The following is a 7,198-nucleotide window of genomic DNA, read 5'->3' on the forward strand; positions in this document are numbered from 1 at the left end:
TAAATTACAAATGCTTGTAATTGCTCGTTATCTGTATCCGCTGTGGTCTTTTCTCCGACATTTATTGTTTTTTACTAACAGACTGAAACTGGTTTTGATCCTACTGTCTAGCAGAGAGAAATCATTACAACGTGTGTCCTTTATGTAAGTCTCCCTTTATGACCCAAGAGAAACGAGAGAAACTGTGTGCCCCATAATACATCTTTCTGTGAAATATACAGTACACAGATTTTTTTTTTTTTAAGTACATGAAATAACACAAGTATCCCTAAGTAGGAAGCCTCCATAGGGTTGTTGTTAAGCATGTTATGTAACAGTGGTCGCTGTTTGTTGGTCACTGTGAAAGAGGAGCAGAGAGAACTACTAGAATACCACTGGACCACAGGCGGCTGCTGAGGGGAGGACGGCTCATAATAATGTCTGGAACGGAGCAAATGGAATGGAAACAATGTGTTTGATGTATTTGATACCATTCCACTTACACTGCTCCAGCCATTACTACGAGCCCGTTCTCCCCAATTAAGATGCCACCAACCTCCTGTGCACTGGAGTCATGCCTGGAGTCATACATGTCATATGGATGATACGTCAGATCAGATTGCAGGGCAGAGAATGTTCCCATTGCATTCATTGTTGTCCCCTGCCTGACGGTGTTCAAACAATAAAACACACCCTATTGCATTACCACACTGTGTGGCGTCAATCAATGAACCTCTTGGAGTAATTCAGAATGATCTCTGAAACATTAATTATAAAGCTATTATATATAGAGAGAGAGAGTTGAACCACACAGCATAATATTACACAGTATTGTGGCTGTTATAAAGCTGGTTTGGGATAAGGACCCTAGTCAGAATGCATAACAAAGAACAGATATAATGTCACTACATAGGAACAATAATTGTCACTAAATTGAAATGGAAAGTTAGAGAATAACTCCATGGAATAAGAGCATGTAGATACAATATGAACTATACCCAGGGACCCCCTCCCACGCGAAGCGACGACCCAGGGACCCCCTCCCACGCGAAGCGACGACCCAGGGACCCCCTCCCACGCGAAGTGACGACCCAGGGACCCCCTCCCACGCGAAGCGACGACCCAGGGACCCCCTCCCACGCGAAGCGACGACCCAGGGACCCCCTCCCACGCGAAGCGACGACCCAGGGACCCCCTCCCACGCGAAGCGACGACCCAGGGACCCCCATCATACGTTAGCAAAACATTTTTCTTTCGCATGTCTGGTGTTATCTTCAGATGAATGATAATGGCAAGAGAAGTAATCCACATTATTAAATGAATAGAATTGGATAGATGGTTTTTCATTATTTTGACCTACCCACATTATAATTGGAAGAGGAATTGTAAACTCTAACATAGCCTATTAGCTAGAAAGTTAACTTCAAACACATTATCGCTAAGAGTAGCTGTTTAGCTGGTTAAACAAGGGTTAGTCATGTGTTGACAAAAACGTATGTCCAAGTCAAGAAATCTTTCCAGCAGCCAGCGGCACTTGCTGCACTGTCAGATACAGATAATTTGCTCATATTTGGAGTTGATGAATAAAATGGACATCATTAGAATGAAGAAAATGTCCTCTTTTGTACTATAGGTATGTCATTCAAAATCTGTTTATTCTGTTGTTGCTAGCGATATTCATATAAACATTGGCACACCTACTCATTCCAGGGTTTTTCTTTATTTGTACTATTTTCTACATTGTAGAATAATAGTGAAGACATCAAAACTATGAAATAACACATATGGAATCATGTAGTAACCAAAAAAGTGTTAAACAAATCAAAATATATTTTAGATTTTAGATTCTTCAAAGTAGCCACCCTTTGCCTTGATGACAGCTTTGCCTACTCTTGGAATTTTCTCAACCAGCTTCATGAGGTAGTCACCTGGAATGCATTTCAATTAACAGGTGTGCCTTGTTAAAAGTTAATTTGTGGAATTTCTTTCCTTCTTAATGCATTTGAGCCAATCAGTTGTGTTGTGACAAGGTAGGGGTGTTATATAGAAGATAGCCCTATTTGGTAAAAGACCCAGTTTCATATTATGGCAAGAACAGCTCAAATAAGCAAAGAGAAATTAAAGTCCATCATTACTTTGAGACATGAAGGTGTCAATCCGCAAAATGTCAAGAACTTTGAACGTTTCTTCAAGTGCAGTTGCAAAAACCATCAAGCGCTATGATGAAACTGGCTCTCATGAGGATCGCCACAGGAAAGGAAGACCCAGAGTTACCTCTGCTGCAGAGGATAAGTTCATTAGAGTTAACTGCACCTCAAATTGCAGCCCAAATAAATGCTTCACAGAGTTCAAGTAACAGACACATCTCAACATCAACTGTTCAGAGGAGACTGCATGAATCAGGCCTTCATGGTCCAATTGCTGCAAAGAAACCACTACTAAAGGACACCAATAAGAAAAAGAGACTTGCTTGGGCCAAGAAACACAAGCAATGGATATTAGACTGGTGGAAATTAGACCGGTGGAAATCTATCCTTTGAAAGTTTATTCAAGTGCAGTCGCAAAAAAACATCAAGCGCTATGATGAAACTGGCTAGGACACCGCCTGTCCGCGTCAGGTGTGGAGATGGAGATTGACCGCTGTCACGCCCTGACTCAGGGGACTCTTATATGTTGAGTCCGGGTGTGAATATTCTATGTTGTGTATATCTATGTGAATGATCTAGTATGTGTAGATCTATGTTGGCCGGTGTGGTTCCCAATCAGAGGCAGCTGTCGCTCGTTGTCTCTGATTGGGGATCATACTTAGGCAGCCTATTGGCACTAGTTAGTTGTGGGATCTTGTTCCGTGAGGAGGCTTGTTTTGTGTTTAGCCTTAGGACTTCACGTTTCGTTGGTTTGTTGTTTTGTCGTGTGTTTATCATTTAAATAAACATGTACGCATTTCACGCTGCGCTTTGGTCTGACCCGTCCTTAAACGAACGTGACAACCGCATTTCGGCCGTGCGTAATTGGTCGACTCCAACCACTGTAAAGGAGGTGCAGCGATTCTTGGGTTTTGCCAATTACTAACGGAGGTTTATCCGGGGCTTTGGTCAGGTAGCGGCTCCCATTAGCTAAAGGGAGGACCGGTGCGTCTACAGTGGTCAGCTGAGGCGGACAGGGCTTTTGGGCATCTGAAGGACCTGTTTACTTTGGCTCCGGTGCTGACTCATCCGGATCCTTCCGTGGCATTCCAGGTTGAGGTGGATGCGTCCGAGGCTGGGATTGGAGCTGTACTGTCTCAGCGCTCGGGTACGCCACCAAAACTCTGTCCCTGTGCTTTCTTTTCTAAGAAGCTCAGTCCGGCGGAGCGCAACTATGATGTGGGGGACAGGGAGCTGTTAGCTGTGGTTAAAGCTCTGAAGGTGTGGAGGCATTGGCTTGAGGGGGCTAAACACCCTTTTCTCATTTTGACTGACCATCGTAATCTGGAGTACATCCGGGCGGCGAGGAGGCTGAACCCTCATCAGGCAAGGTGGGCCATGTTCTTCACTCATTTTGTGTTTACTCTCACTTACAGACCAGGTTCCCAGAACGCTAAGGCAGACGCCCTGTCCCGACTGTATGACACAGAGGAGAGGTCCATTGAGCCCACTCCCATACTTCCGGCATCGTGTCTGGTGGCACCGGTGGTGTGGGAGGTTGACGCAGACATCGAGCGGGCGTTACGTACCGAGCCCACTCCCCCCCAGTGTCCAGAGGGTCGGATGTACGTGCCGCTCGAGGTTCGTGATCAATTGATCTATTGGGCTCACACGTCACCCTCCTCTGGTCATCCTGGCATCGGTCGGACAGTGCACTGTCTTAGTGGGAAGTACTGGTGGCCCACTTTAGCCAAGGACGAGAGGGTTTATGTTTCCTCCTGCTCAGTGTGCGCCCAGTGTAAGGCACCTAGACACCTGCCCAGAGGGAAATTACAACCCCTACCCGTTCCACAACGGCCGTGGTCCCACCTATCGGTGGATTTTGTGACGGACCTTCCCCCCTCACAAGGGAACACCACGATCCTGGTCGTTGTGGATCGGTTTTCCAAATCCTGCCGTCTCATTCCTATGCCAGGTCTCCCTACAGCCCTACAAACTGCTGAGGCCCTGTTTACACACGTCTTCCGGCACTACGAGGTACCTGAGGATATTGTGTCGGATCGGGGTCCCCAGTTCACCTCAAGGGTCTGGAGGGCGTTCATGGAACGTCTGGGGGTCTCGATTAGCCTTACCTCAGGTTTTCACCCCGAGAGTAATGGGCAGGTGGAGAGAGTTAACCAGGATGTGGGTAGGTTTCTGCGGTCCTATTGCCAGGACCGGCAGGGGAAGTGGTCGGGTTATATCCCCTGGGCAGAGATAGCCCAAAACTCACTCTGCCACTCCTCTACTAACCTTACACCTTTCCAGTGTGTGTTAGGTTATCAGCCGGTCCTGGCACCTTGGCATCAGAGCCAGATCGAGGCTCCTGCGGTGGATGAGTGGTTTCGGCGCTCGGAAGAGACCTGGAACGCTGCTCATGTACATGTGACGATCCCGGCTGTCTGAGTCGGGTCCTGTCTGGTGACTAGTGTTCCTGCTCGTATTCTCCAGTTTCCCGAGGGTTGGGGAACGCTCCGAGAGCGCTCTGGTTTTCCGCACCTGCATCCCATCAGCAATCTGCACACCTGGTCCTGATCATCACCCTTCTTAGGCTCTGGCCCAACATCCAGTTCCTGCCGGATCGTTAGCCATGAACATCTCTCACCGGAACCTTCACCCAACCTCTGCCTGATGGTCGGCGGCTGCCGAGACCAGTACCCAGACCAACCACTGCACCCTCAACAACCCATCCACGCCACCCGCTCTGTTCCCTGGATTATTCAGCTTCACTCGGACTCTATAAATAAACACTCACCTTTGTCTCACGTACCGTGTCCTGGTCTGCTTCTGGGTTCTGGCTTAGTTAACGTGACAGAGCGATCCGGCCAGTAGTGAACCCAGCGGACCTGGACTCTGTTCGCCATGCTATTACCCAGCAGGAGAAGATGTTGGGCTATCATATGCACGGTACTACAGGAGATCGCGTTGTCGTTCGGAACCTTTCTACCGGTCTGACGGGGTCCAGAACCACGCAAGTGTCGGTGGAGGATCCACTACCGTTTCACCCATCTCGCCTGCCGCTTCTGAAGCTGTGTCCATCCGTGAGCCCAAGGTTCCGGCGCCGGATAAGTATGAGGGAGAGCTGGGAAGATGCCGTTCCTTCCTTATGCAGTGTGGACTAGTGTTCGATCTACACCCTACTCTTATGCCACAGACAAGGCTAGGATAGCCTTTGTGATTGAGTTGCTGCGTGGTCGGCGCTGGAGTGGGCTTCAGCCGTTTGGGAGCGACAGGATCCCTGCATGGCTTCATACCAGGGGTTCACGGCCGAGATGAGGAAGCTCTTGACCATTCCCGTCCGAGGGAGGGAACGCAGCTAGGCGCCTGTTTTCGCTTCGCCAAGGAACTCGCAGCGTGGCCGACTTCGTGATCGAGTTCAAGGCGTTGGCTGTGGAGAGTGGGTGGAAGGAGTCTCTGCAAGCGGCCTTTTACCAGGGTCTGTCGGAGCAGCTCAAGGATGAGTTGATCTCCTATCCGGAGCCTAGTGACCTGGACAGCTTGGTAGCTTTGTCTATTCGGGTGGATAATCGAGTCCGAGGCCGAAGGAGGAGAAGCAATGGGGGTCCGTCCAATCGATCAGCTTCTCAGTTCCCAGTCGGGTCGGGTGGTGGACCGAACACGTCGATCATTCTCCACCACAATGGATTAGTGGAGAGGTCCTCTCTCCCGATGCTGAACCCATGCAAGTGGGGCGGCACGGGGTTAACCAAGGAGGGCGTCAACATAGGCGTCAGACCAACTGCTGCCTCTACTGTGGTAGCTCGGGACATTACATCTCCCCTGTTCCCGGCGGTCGTCAAACTGCCCGGCTCGCTAAAGTTGGGAGGACTTTTAGCGAGCCAGTTTCCAACCTCTCAGTACCTCTGTCAGACCCCGTTTCCCGGCTACCCTTGTGAACAGGAATCAGAGCTTAGCGCTTAACGCTTTTATCGATTCAGGTGCCGATGGAAGCTTTCTTGATGCCGAGTTGGTGGAACAGCTGGGGCTTTCCAAGGAGCAATTGCCGGAAGCCATTGAAGCGACCACTCTGAGCGGCAGTAGTCTGGCACGTATCGGCGATGAGGACTGAACCCGGTTAAGATGCGGTTGTCGGGGAATCATTCTGAGATGATTTCATTCTTCATTCTGCCCGTCTTCCCATGTTCCTCTGGTCCTTGGATCCCCTGGCTGAAGGAACACAATCCCACGTTCGATTGGGTGACGGGCAGGTAGCGAGTTGGAGCCTTGAGTTGTCATGCTAACTGTCTCAAGACTGCCTGCCCCCATTCGGTTCCCAGTCAGGTGATTGAGGCTAAACCCCCAGATTTGTCCCTGGTTCCCGAGACATATCACGATTTGGGGAAGTTTTCAGTAAGCAGAAGCTCTGTCACTCCCTCCCCACCCACCATATGATTGTGCCATCAACCTGGTCCCTGGAGCTGTCTACCCCAAGGGAAGGTTATACAGTATCTCCCGACCTGAACGTGAGGCGTTGGAGACCTACATCAAGGAGTCCCTAGCTGCTGGTCTCGTTAGTCCCTCGTCATCACCCCTGGGGGCAAGGATTCTTCTTTGTGGGTAAGAAGGATGGCTCTCTTCGACCGTGTATTGATTATCGGGGGTTGAATGACATCACGGTCAAGAACAAGTATCCCCTGCCCTTGATGAGTTCTGCCTTCGACTCCTTACAGGGTGCTACGGTGTTCACCAAGCTAGACCTACGCAATCGTATCACCTGGTCCGGATCAGAGAGGGGGACGAGTGGTTGACGGGTTTCAATACACCGATGGGTCACCGAGTATCAGGTGATGCCGTTTGGACTGACCAATGCTCCAGCGTATTCCAGAGTATGGTGAGCAACGTCCTGAGAGATATGATCGGTCTCTTTGTGTTTGTTTACCTGGATGACATTCTGATCTTCTCGAAGGAACCTTCCGACCACGTCCACATGTCCGGCAGGTTCTGCAGCGATTGTTGGAGAATCGCCTGTTCGTGAAGGCCGAGAAGTGCGAGTTTCACGCCCACACGACATCCTTTCTCGGGTACATCATCTCCAGGGGAGAGATTAGGATGGA

This window comes from Coregonus clupeaformis, chromosome 21 (assembly GCF_020615455.1).
Source record: "Coregonus clupeaformis isolate EN_2021a chromosome 21, ASM2061545v1, whole genome shotgun sequence".
Classification (NCBI taxonomy): Eukaryota; Metazoa; Chordata; class Actinopteri; order Salmoniformes; family Salmonidae; genus Coregonus; species Coregonus clupeaformis.